The 12,015-nt window shown below is 43.5% G+C and overlaps 1 long non-coding RNA gene and 1 pseudogene across 2 annotated transcripts; both read left to right on the forward strand.

Moving 5' to 3' along the window:
• Positions 1-4: 4 nt before the first annotated feature.
• On the forward strand, positions 5-1,603 carry LOC149982588 (uncharacterized). Its single transcript, XR_016497314.1, has 2 exons — positions 5-116; positions 1,217-1,603. It is a non-coding gene; the product is annotated as an uncharacterized LOC149982588 (long non-coding RNA).
• A 1,002-nt stretch (positions 1,604-2,605) lies between these two features.
• On the forward strand, positions 2,606-11,999 carry LOC110528978 (ATPase family AAA domain-containing protein 3-like; annotated as a pseudogene). The gene is made up of 14 exons (XR_016497498.1): positions 2,606-2,626; positions 4,228-4,329; positions 4,693-4,749; positions 4,866-4,935; positions 7,677-7,978; positions 8,144-8,295; positions 8,460-8,518; positions 8,750-8,872; positions 8,942-9,069; positions 9,274-9,326; positions 9,825-9,893; positions 9,994-10,166; positions 10,784-10,892; positions 11,300-11,999. The product of XR_016497498.1 is annotated as an ATPase family AAA domain-containing protein 3-like (transcript).
• Positions 12,000-12,015: the final 16 nt, after the last annotated feature.

A 12,015-nucleotide genomic window follows, 5' to 3' on the forward strand; every position in this document is an offset into this window, starting at 1 on the left:
TACTCTTTGAGATCAACATTACAGCAGTCGTCCCCTGTCCTATATTATTAAAATAATATAATCCAGTGAGGTTGGCAAAGGGAAAAACGACAGGATTGTAGCAAAAATCGTTAAAGGTGGTGTTTTTTTTACTTTATCTTGTTGCATCCGCAATCGTGTGTCTCATAGATAATAGAATAGGTACAAAAAGTAATCAGTAATGCACGGGTAAATTAGCACTGTAGCCATTTAGCTAGCTATTCTATTTAATTGACATTACAGAATTTACTTTGTATGCAACATTTACTCAACGTAGTGACAGTTTCACACTACAGGTAACTCATGTATGAAGCTTGCTAAAATGGCTACCTAACTAGTTACAGACGAAGCATTTGGCTAATTTAACAAAAAACTGCCTGGCACACAGTTCAGGGCTAGCAAGTCTCATTCCAAAGAGAGGACTGTTCCAATTGTAGGGCTGTTATAAATACACATAGGCCTACTCACCTCTTGCCGAGTTAGCTTACAAGGTGGTTAAAAAAAAAACTAGTCTACTGATGAAGCATCAAGTAAAATAATACAAACATCCCAGTCAAAATCTGTAAATTTAAGGTAGAGATATGTTTTACATGGGCTTCATGTCAATATGCCTATGGCGGCCTTCCGCATCTGCGGAGGTCATCATCAGCCAATTAACGTTCATGAACTAAAAACTAATGTACCTTTCCATTTGGGTTTAATTCTATTTTATTCCTGTAAAATCAGGGGATTAATTAAAATTGTGCAATATGGTTTAATGAGTTTCAATTAACATCCTGTATGGTCAGTTCAAATGAACTTCACCCCAAACAACCCTGATACTCTTGTAGTGTATTGTCACCCTTTTTGCCCTTTCCTATCATCTGTATTTCTCTTCTATCTGTGTGTCCATCAACATTTCAGAGGTAGAAAGAACAGATGCTACAGGCTGGCAGTACAAAGGGCCTTTGTATATTCCACCAAGGCTCGCAAGATCAAATGACGTAACATGCGTATAGTAAGAGCATGGTCAGAAATATAGCCATGTCATTGATACATCTAATTTTATGTTCTAGCTATGCAATACCCTGGATCTATATGTGCACTCTTACATGTCATCAAGATCTCTCCTCTGTCATTATCATGTGCTTATGATAAATCAGCTACATGTAGATGTGTGCTATTGTGAGTGAGAACCTAAAACAATGCTTTTCACCAGCTTTGGATCTCACACATCGCGGCTGCTTCACGGGAGAACGGCATGAAGTACCCCACCTTTATGCACAACCTGGTGAACGTCAGTACAGTAGGCCAACAGCAGGGATCATCAACTAGATTCAGCCACCGGACAATTTGTTTTCTGGAGCGGATGGTCACAGGGCCGGAATATAATTACAAATAATTTGTAGACAGCAAATTGAACACAAGAAGCCCAAACAGATATAACATTTTACTAAAACATCATTTCAAATCTAGTTTACATTTGTATATGATCACATATAAACTAGTATGTGGACACCTGGTCATTAAAGATCTCATTTCAAAATTATGGGCATTCATATGGAGTTGGTCCCCCCCTTTGCTGCTATGAAAAAATCCACTCTTCTGGGAAGGATTTCCACTAGATGTTGGAAGATTGCTACTGGGACTTGCTTCCATTCAGCCACGAGCATTAGTGAGGTCAGGCACAGATTTTGGGCGATTAGGCCTGGCTCGCAGTCTGTGAGCTTGTGTGGCCTACTACTTGCTCCTAGACGTTTCCACTTCACAGTAACAGCACTTACATTTGACCAGTGCAGCTCTAACAGGGCAGACATTTGTTGGAAAGGTGACATCCTAAGACGGTGCGACGTTGAAAGTTACTGAGCTCTTTAGTGCGGGCCATTCTACTGTCAATGTTTGTCTATGGAGATTGAATGGCTGTGTGCTCGATGTAATACACCTATCAGCAATGGGTGTGTCTGAAATAGCAGAATCCACTAATTTAAATGGGTGTCCACATACTTTTGTCCAGTTAGTGCATCTCATGTATAGTTGTGCATGCATGGGAATACTTTGGAACAGATTTCAAAAATGTAAATCACTTGGAGCTGAAAAGTTGGGGGACCAAATAAAATCTCCCACGGGCCACCAGTTGGAGAACCCTGGCCTACAATATGTCTTAACCTATTTACCACACTATCTCTCCGTTCCAGCTTGTGATAATCTCCTGAGATTTGTGTCCATCCCTCCTCTTCTCTCCCCTTACAGAGTAGTGTTCTGAGCGACCTTGCCATCACAGAGCCTAAGTCATTCCTGTCTCTTGCAAAGCTGGTTAGGGTGAGGCAACAGGAGGGATTCGTTGCAGCGTTAGGCAATGTCAAAGAGCCTCCTGGTGTCGTCTCACTCATCGTCACACTACAGTGATTTAGCCACCTCCTCCACAGGCAATTGCAATTGACTCTATACCACCTATTTGCTTATCTCAGCAAGGGCCCACACATCTAATAACCCAGTTTCCTTACTAGCAATACGACCAACACAGTGCTGCCCTGCCACGATATTACTCCCTTTCTGAATCATGGCTGCTGGAGAGATGTTGACGTAATCACTCCGCACCTCACTCAATATGATAGCATTCATAGGAGAGGTATGACTGACAGGGGAATACTTGGCTTTCATTTGTAATGCCTTGTGTCTATGTACATATGTGTGATTGGAAAATCATTGTCTACTAAATAAAACATTTTGCTACTTATTCAGTGTTCTGATGTTGTTGCTAATATTACCAAAAAAATTATGCACTTTCTCCTCGAGAGATGACTCAATTTAGGGTTTTCAAGACAGACTACTAAAGGACTTCACCTAAGCAAGATCATTTTAAATTACTGTCCCAAGTAATTATAGTACTGTTACATAGACTGTTAATAAGTATTTAGTTCCTGTCAATGAATTTGTTCGAGAACGTTTTGAAAATATTCAGGTTTCCCTGAAATGCTACTGCAATGTATTACTTAAATCTAAACAGCTCTCAATGTAAGCTTATGTAAAATGCAATTAATTTAAAATGCGTTCTGTTGACAGAAGTACAAAAAAACTCCGCAAATGATGCAACTATCACATTCATTGTCTCAAATGGCCTTCCAGTGTGGTTATTCAGGGTTATTATAAGACTTACGTTTTAGACCACTGCGGCTACCATAGCCTCTTACGGATGGGCTATATGTTTGATCTCAACAAAGGACAAACTATCAGAGGAATAGTGTTTTTCCAAACCAATCAGCACGGGATAATTTTTTAAATTATTATTTATATTTATTGCGCTTATTCAAAGACTGCAGCATGACACGCGTGTGGAGGAAGTGTAGTGATAGACTGCCAAGCCTGATCACTTCCACCTGCCTGGGCCAGCAGTTTATTTTATGTTTTCTGGCTGCTCTGCCTGACTAAGGGGCAGCCTGAGGCGCCCTCAGAATTCCCAGTTCCAGCGCCACCCCCTCCACGGGTTGGCAGCTCCGGTGGTGGTGGCGATAAACCCAAGGACAAATTGAGCAATTTCGACCCAACAGGGCCAGCGCGAGCGACCCAGGCGGTAAAGAAGCTCGACAAGTCTAGTAAGTGTATTGCATGATAACTAGATTATATAGGACTGTGTAACTAGTAGCTAATTAGAGACATATTGGTAATCATTAAAGAACGAGCGATGCACCCGCAGCAGTGATGCTGATGCAACACCGGCCGGTGTTTTTACATAGCGTAATCTCCTAGCTAGTTTCCACTGTTATCTATCTAGTTAATTAGTCTTCATGACTGCTATCAGTAGGACAACACTATAGTAAACGAGAATGACATGTATCACATTGAACGTTGTGCTGCACGTTTTCATCCATGTTGGAAGTTGATCGAGAGTGCATTCAAGGTGAAAGGTGCAAAGGGTATTCCTTCATACAGTTCAGTTTGCCAGATAGTTCTAGTTACATTACATTTAGTATACCTTAATTCAGCCAGGTTTAAAACCTTGTATTACATTATTTTCCAGAACATTAAGTTGATTTTTCTGGAACTTCTAATCAGTTTGAATATAGTCTACTGTCATTAAATTAAATGTATGTCTCTTGAAGACCGAAATCAAGATACTGTTGCACTAAACAAGGCACATGCAGAGTAATGTGTAGGACACCAAATACATTGTACTATTAATCCAATATCTGATCATGCTATTTGTGTTCCCTCTGTGTGTGATGGTGGAAGGGGTATGAGGCAGCAGTGGAGCAGCTGAAGGGGGATCAGCTGCGTATTCAAGGGGAGGAGAGAAGAAAAACTGTCGGCGAGGAGACCAAGCAGCATCAATCGGTGAGGGAGCTGGTACTGAGAGGGTTTAGTGATACTGCAGAAGGGGTGATTGCGCAGTAGTATTCATTGTACTGCAGAGTATGGAGTCAATGATGGGCTCATAGCATGCATCATAATGCAGAGGTATGGGTAAACTGTAGAAGCAAGCATTTGCTTTGTAGTTGTTAGATGTCTTTGAGTTTGTAGAGAGTACAATTGTGTTGGTAAGTTTAGAGCTTGAAATTGTTTGCACAATTAGCTTTAATTCTGAAACAGGCTACAATGAGAGCTGGAGAGGAGCTTACATATAGGGGTTACATATCTGTCCACCAGAGGGCGACTAACATGTTACTATGGTTACCGTCTCCTCATATCCCTTTACAGAGAGCACAGTTCCAAGACAGACTTGCCAGACAGAGGTATGATCAACTCAAGCAACAGGTAAGACCAACTGCCATTAGCTGCAATATCTACTCAGTCCTGTTTAGGCTAGAAAGAAGTAGAGTGAAAATGCTGTGTCCACCTGACTGAGTGTCGCCTCTCTTCTGTGTCCTCAGCAAGCCCTGAATGAGGACAACCTTCGCAAACAGGAGGACTCTGTGCTTAAACAGGAGGCTATGAGGAAAGGTACTGACCCCGTATAATACAGTCACATAGCCTCCAGGAATATGGTTCTGCTTCGATTTTCACTGGTCATTATAGCCATATGGGGTCTGGCAATCACAAAATGTGTAAGGGATGATCAATAAGGGGGTATGTGTTCTATAGAGAAATAATGCATGCTCTAGAACAGGGGTGTCAAACTCAAATACCCAGTGGGCCAAAATGTAAAACCTGAACAAAGTCACGGGCCAACATTGAACAAATTAACCTTTTAATATGGACCCAAACAAGTTTTGCTTTAACATTGAATATGGAACAAGCATCGCTTATTACCATACAATATAGAATTTAATAGTGGAGACATGCAAAATCGAATTTCAAATGAAAAAACACATCAATGGCATTCATTTATTAAATAAATAAAATTTAAATAAAAATTGTATGCCTCTTTTCTATTTGCAGCCTTCTGATTTAAATACCAAAATAAAATGTTTCCACTGGCTAATAATTTTACAAATAAAATGATAATAAATCAATCAACCATTCAAGCCCATGCCTTGTAGCAAGAAAAAGTGCATAAAGAAAATGTTAATTATTGCACACTTGTCTAATCTGATGTGCCCAAGCCAGATACCTGGCATCTCTTCTTGGATGCTAGTTCATCAATGTCTGGGCTCAAGCTCTGAGCTGAAGAAATCCTCAGTATCGAGCGAAGATGTTCATTAGTCAGACGTCTCCTGTGAGTTGTTTTGGTCATCTTCATCGAGGAGAAAAGTTGCTCGCATAGATAAGTGCTGCCGAACATGGAGAGCATCTGAGCAGCTTGGGTGCGGAGCTGAGGCATTGTGTCAGGGATGAACCGTGGAAACTGTGCGGCGCCCACAGCATCATACTTTGACTTCAGCGTGTCGTTGCACTGGAGTTCAATCAGCTCCATTTGGATGTTGGTTGGTGCATTTTCCACATCAACTGCGAAGGGATTACTAAGCAGTTCAAACTTGCATTTCTGGGCATCGAAGTTGGCAAATCGCCGGCTAAACTCAGCGGCGAGAACACTGAGTTTTTCAGCAAACTGTGCGCATGGGAACACGGCGGTAGAGATCTGCGCTTTTATGGATTGGCAGCAGGGAAAATGGCAAGGGTTTCCTTGCAGCATCTGATTCTCCCACAGGCACAGTTTAGTTTTGAAGGCCCTCACTGCAGCGTACATGTCTGTGATGATCCGCCCCTGAAGCTGCAGGTTCAGCGCATCGAGATGGCTCGAGATGTCACAGAGAAAGGCCAGCTCACACAGGAACTTTTGCTCCCGGAGCTCTGCTGTATCCTTCCCTTTGGTTTCCAGGAATTGACATATTTCCTCACGCAGCTCGAAACATCTGTTCAGTACTTTTCATCTGCTTAGCCATCTCACCTCTGTGTGATACGGCACGTCTGCGTATTCCGAACCACACTCCTCCAGAAAAGATTTAAACTGGCGGTGATTTAGACCTTTGGCTCTTATAAAGTTAACTACCTGTGTTACTGTGGTCATAACATGTTCCATCTTTAAGGCTTTGGCACACAGTGCTTCCTGATGTATGATGCAGTGGTAAACAGTTAGCTCACCTGCACAGTTCTCTTCCCGCATCTTCTCCCGAACCATGCCCACCAGTCCACTCTTTTTACCGCACATCGCTGGCGCACCATCTGTCGTTAATCCAACGAGTTTATCCCACGGCAGCTTTATTTCAGTTACACATTTGGAAACCTCCTCAAAGATTTCCTTTCCTGTGGTTGTGCCATGCATTGATTTGAATCCTAATAGCTCCTCCGTAACACACAGATTTGAGTCCACTCCACGGATGAAGACTGACAGCTGAGCAGTATCAGATGCGTCGCAGCTCTCATCCACAGCGAGGGAGAACACAACAAAATCTTTTCCCTTTTCCATCAGCTGGTCATACAGATTGGTGGCAAGATCACATGTGCGATCAGCTACTGTGTTCCTGCTCAGGCTCACGTTTGAAAATGCTTGTTTTTTCTCTGGGCATACGAGGTCACAAACCTTCATCATGCACTTTTTCATGATCTCTCCCTCATTAAAGGGCCGGGCTGATTTTGCGATCTCTGCTGCCACTATATAACTAGCCTTTACAGAGCCTCGCTTTGTGATGTGGCTTTTTTAAACATATTCTGTTGTGAAACCAAACTTCTTTTCATCTCCTCTACTTTCTGGCTCCTTTGAGTCATGTCCAGGTCCTTGTATTTGTCATGGTGTTTCGTTTCATAGTGTCGTCTAATGTTGTACTCCTTACTTACAGCCACGTTGACTCCACAAACAAGACAAACAGGTTTGTCTTTTACATATGTAAACAGATATTCTGCCTCCCACTTGTCCAGAAAGCTCCTGTTTTCTGCCTTTCTTTTCGCCATTTTTGGGAAGGGTTAGCTCTCTGACAGTTGTAGCGTCTATGTTGCTATGACTACTGTCACAGAGGAGAGAGCGTTTCTGGGTCCTGTCCTGATTGGCGCGCGAAAACAGCAGAGCATTATGGGATTCGTAGTATTAGTGGTGAATGCGCTGTATAATACCGGCGGGCCAGCTCTAGTAGTAATTTGGTATTGTCTCGCGGGCCAAATATAATTACCCCGCGGGCCAAATTTGGCCCACGGGCCAGAGTTTGACACCCATACTCTAGAATGTCCTTCAAGCCAATAAGAAACAAGTATTCAACAATGCTATGGTATAATGATATTATATCCACGGATTTACCCGCTCCACATAGCAACAATCGAGCACGAGATGCAGCTGAGGCACAAGAATGAGCTGCTACGTGTAGAGGCAGAGTCTAAAGCACGTGCATGTGTTGAACGGGAAAACGCAGACCTCATCCGCGAGCAGATCCACTTCAAGGCAGCAGAGCACAGACTATACGGTGAGACAGACTTAGTGTATTACATTACAGACCATACAGAAAGATACTATATTGGATACCTGACTGTCTTTGTATATTTCAGGACTGCAGGTGCTGTGTTTGGGGAAGGATTCCAGGCCTTTGTGTCAGACTGGGATAAAGTCACAGCTACGGTGAGACCTGCCTTCCACTCTATTTCCTCATTTATGTTCATTAATATGCAAACTGCCAATGACTCCTAAATAAGTACCTGATATCTTAAAGGTTTATTTATATCTGATCTAAGCTGTTGTTGGAGTGTCTCTAAATGTAGTGTATTTGTTCCCTCACACCACTAGGTGACAGGACTGACCCTGCTGGCTGTGGGTGTATATTCTGCCCGGAACGCCACAGCTGTGGCAGGGCGCTACATTGAGGCCCAGCTCGGTAAGCTCTCATTGGTCAGAGACGTCTCGCATCACTGTGGCGGAGGCAATCAAGCACCCCACCAAGAGAGAGCGGCCCTGCTGTGCATTGTAGAAGTCCTGTGTCTGATGCTTTTTGTGTTTTATTTTTACATTTTTTTTATTGCAAGTAAATTAAGTTAGCTAAACACGTATGTAGAAGTACTATGAAGTGATGGCGAGGTACATTTTCTTATTTTTCCTCTCTTATAGATTTCAAAGTGCCTGACAAGCAAACCTCAGGATGCCCTGGAGGGAGTAGTGCTCAGTGTGAGTACCAACACTCAGCACACACCTGAGCACCAGAGAGTCAGTCATACCTTATACAGTCTCAACACAACTATACCTGGGAGATATTATACCCAGCACATGTATTAAAGAGACATTAATAGAGAATGCTGTGTACACATCTTGTGTAGAGTGAATATATGTTTTTGCAGCCCTGCTTTGAGACAAAATGTTGATCTCCCTGATATGAATGATTCCCTCCACTCCCCACAGCCTAACTTAGAAGAGTGTGTATGTGACATCGCCATAGCAACTAGGAACACACGGCAGAACAGGGGGCTCTACAGGAACATCCTCATGTACGGCCCCCCAGGTACTGGAAAGACGCTAAGGTAGGCCCCTTACAGAATCACCTTGACTTTGACAAGAGGTGATATGTTGGTAACTGTCTCTCTGTGGTTTGAGTAGAAGCTAGCCGTGCACTCTGGGATGGACTATGCCATCATGACGGGTGGAGATGTGGCGCCCCTGGGCCGTGAGGGCGTCACCGCCATGCACAAAGTCTTTGACTGGGCCAACACCAGTCGCCGTGGGTATGCTACCCTCACTTTCAGTGCTATCATACTATTGATAGAACTTAATGTAAATGTAACCATGATATAACCATGTAACGTAAGTATCTACATAATATACATTTTAACTTGCCATAAACAGACATGCACTTGAAATGATATACAGAGAACGAATTAAGACCAGTGCAGCTCTGCTAATGCCATCCTGTGTCCTGTCTGACACAGCCTGTTGCTGTTTGTTGATGAAGCCGATTGCATTCCTTTGCAAGAGATCTACCGTAAGTGTGTTGTGTACAACCTGGGATCAAATACATATGTATTTGAGTATCTGGTATTTAAAATACCCTTTTCTGTGTGTTTGAGTATTTTACAATACACAGGCCAAAACAATAACTTTTATTTGAGTATTTAAATGGTTATTTGTAAAAAATAAAATTAGTACTCTACCAAATTGTATTTGAGAGTATTTTCAAATACCTCTCTTAAATACTATTTTCAAATATCTGGATTAAATGCATTTTCAAATATATATTTATTTTTTATTTTCAAATACTTTCCAAGTGCATTTCCAAATAAAGTAAAATATTCAACTACTTGCCTTTTCAAATATAAGATATCTGAGTACTTACTTCGAATGTATGAAAGTAATTGAGCTATTTCAAATACTATTTGAACCCAGGTATTTGTATCTTCCTGTATTGAAATGATAGCAAAAACAAAGATCTTGTTGAAATATTGGAAAATAAAATTCAAGGTTTGTGTCTTTTTGTTTGCAGGAGAAGATCAGTGAAGAGCACAGAGCAACTTTGAACACATTCCTGTACCGCACTGGAGAGCAGAGCAACGTCAGTCCTCATTCACTCTAAATTCACCATATCTATGCCCAATACCCTGAAATCTGATGTACAAACTTCCTCAAATACCACAGCATTCTAACCCTAGTAGCCCACTGGTGTGTTGTCTTCCTCCAGGTTCATGATGCTGGCTAGTATGGTGCTGGCTTGTAACCAGCTGGAGCAGTTTGACTGGGCCATCAACGACCTGCCGGGTCCTGATGAGAGGCTGGTGTACATGTACTTTGACAGGTACGTGCTTGAGCCTGCCACAGAGGGGAGACGGTGAGTCATACAGCGTTACGCCCACACAGCACAGCAGCACAGGTTTAAATAGGGCACTCTCACAAGCACACACACACTGGGATGTATAATGGAACAAGTTCTAATGCCAAGTAATTAACTACTCCCAGACATACTTGGAGTCATCCACATTCCTTGACACACACACACACCTACCCACGCACACATGTGGACGGGCATTAACTTTTGAGTGCCTGGGTGGAAGGAGGCCCCTCTCTATTTTTCTTCAAAATAAGCTCTGGCTGTGGAGTGTCAGGAGCAGGTGTCCCAGCAGTAAGCAGCAGCAGGATCCCAGTCAGCCGTAGCCATGCTGAGTCACTAATTACAGTGGGGCTTTGAGGGCCTGAGAAGCAGAGGGGCAGGGGGAGATTTACACACCGGGCACAGGAAGCTGGACCAGGCTCAACAACACTCAGACAACCGAGCCAGCTGGTGGAGGGAGCTTGGCCACTTAAGGAGTGGCTACCCAGATAAGAGTCAGACAAACCTCATAACGCAGACCTGTTTCCATTTTGCCAGACAGGTTGTCATTCAGATCCGTATCTGTCTGTAATCCCTCTCTATGTTCCATGTTCCTCTGTCTCTGTTTGTCCCTGCAGGAGAATGAAGCTGGCTCAATTTGACTATGGTCAGAAGTGCTCAGACATCGCTGAGCGGGCAGAGGGCATGTCGGGCAGAGAGATCTCTAAACTGGGCGTGGCCTGGCAGGTATGTGATGCGATTCCCCTGTTGTTCATAGGTCAATGCTTTCTGCTGAGCTTTTTGAAACGATAACAACCAGAATTGTCCAATTATGCCAATTTGACATAAATGATTTGTTGTTAGGAGAGCCTGTGTAGAGGGTCATAGATAGATGAAAGGTTAGGGATGGCCACAGCAGGCAATTCTGACCCAAGGTGATTTGGTTACCAAGGAAGTCCAGACCCATTTATTCTCCCAACTATTTATAGAAGCAGAGCTGGGAAGTGGATCACTATGTATGTCACTGTTCCTCCCCTTCTGCTGTGTCATGTTCATCTCTCCTGTGAGACTCATTCTGTGGACAAGAACTGTAATGATCAAATATTTTATTTAGATTTAATGTAATAATGAATGTATTCTATGTCCTCCTGTAGGCGGCAGCATACTCCTCAGAGGACGGCGTCCTAACGGAGCCCATGATTGATGCTCGGGTGGACGACGCCGTGCGGCGGCACCTCCAGAAGATGGACTGGCTGCACGGGGAGGCTGGGGCCAAGAGCACAGCCTCTCCCAGCACTGGACCAGTAGACAGAAGCAATATAGGCTCTACTTCTATGGGAGCCACCACAGCCTCATGAGTACTCAACCCGGTCCTGGACATGGACAGCAGACCAGAGACCCCTGTCAAGTGGGAGGAGCTGGAATTGGAGGTGCCTCTACCTGCAGAATCAGCCCCACCTTCCTCAGACAGTACCACCCTGCCTGCGGAGGAGGGGACTTTCCCGGCCAAAGGGGAGGGTGTCGAAGCAGTGGTAACACCTTGGGGGGGAGGGGTAGAGGGTGTAGCCCAAACTGATGCAGCCCCTAGCAGTGAGGGTGGGACAGAAACTCCTCCCAAGGATGGGACTCAAGTTTAACATTAGGGGAAGGAAGAAAGAGGGTTGCTTTTTGGGATTAATGGGTTTACAGGAGGACGCCTCTTGTTCCTCCTGACTGTCTGTATACGTCTGTCTGACTGAAAGAGATGGGGGACGGGGAGGAGGGATGGAGGCACTAACAGATCATGAAACAATCCTGGAGAGGTTGGAGAGCTGTGAAAATACATGATTTGTATTAAAAGTATACTTTATATGGAAACACTGTCTAATAA

Source organism: Oncorhynchus mykiss, chromosome 7 (genome assembly GCF_057628025.1).
Source record: "Oncorhynchus mykiss isolate SJ-2025 chromosome 7, ASM5762802v1, whole genome shotgun sequence".
Classification (NCBI taxonomy): Eukaryota; Metazoa; Chordata; class Actinopteri; order Salmoniformes; family Salmonidae; genus Oncorhynchus; species Oncorhynchus mykiss.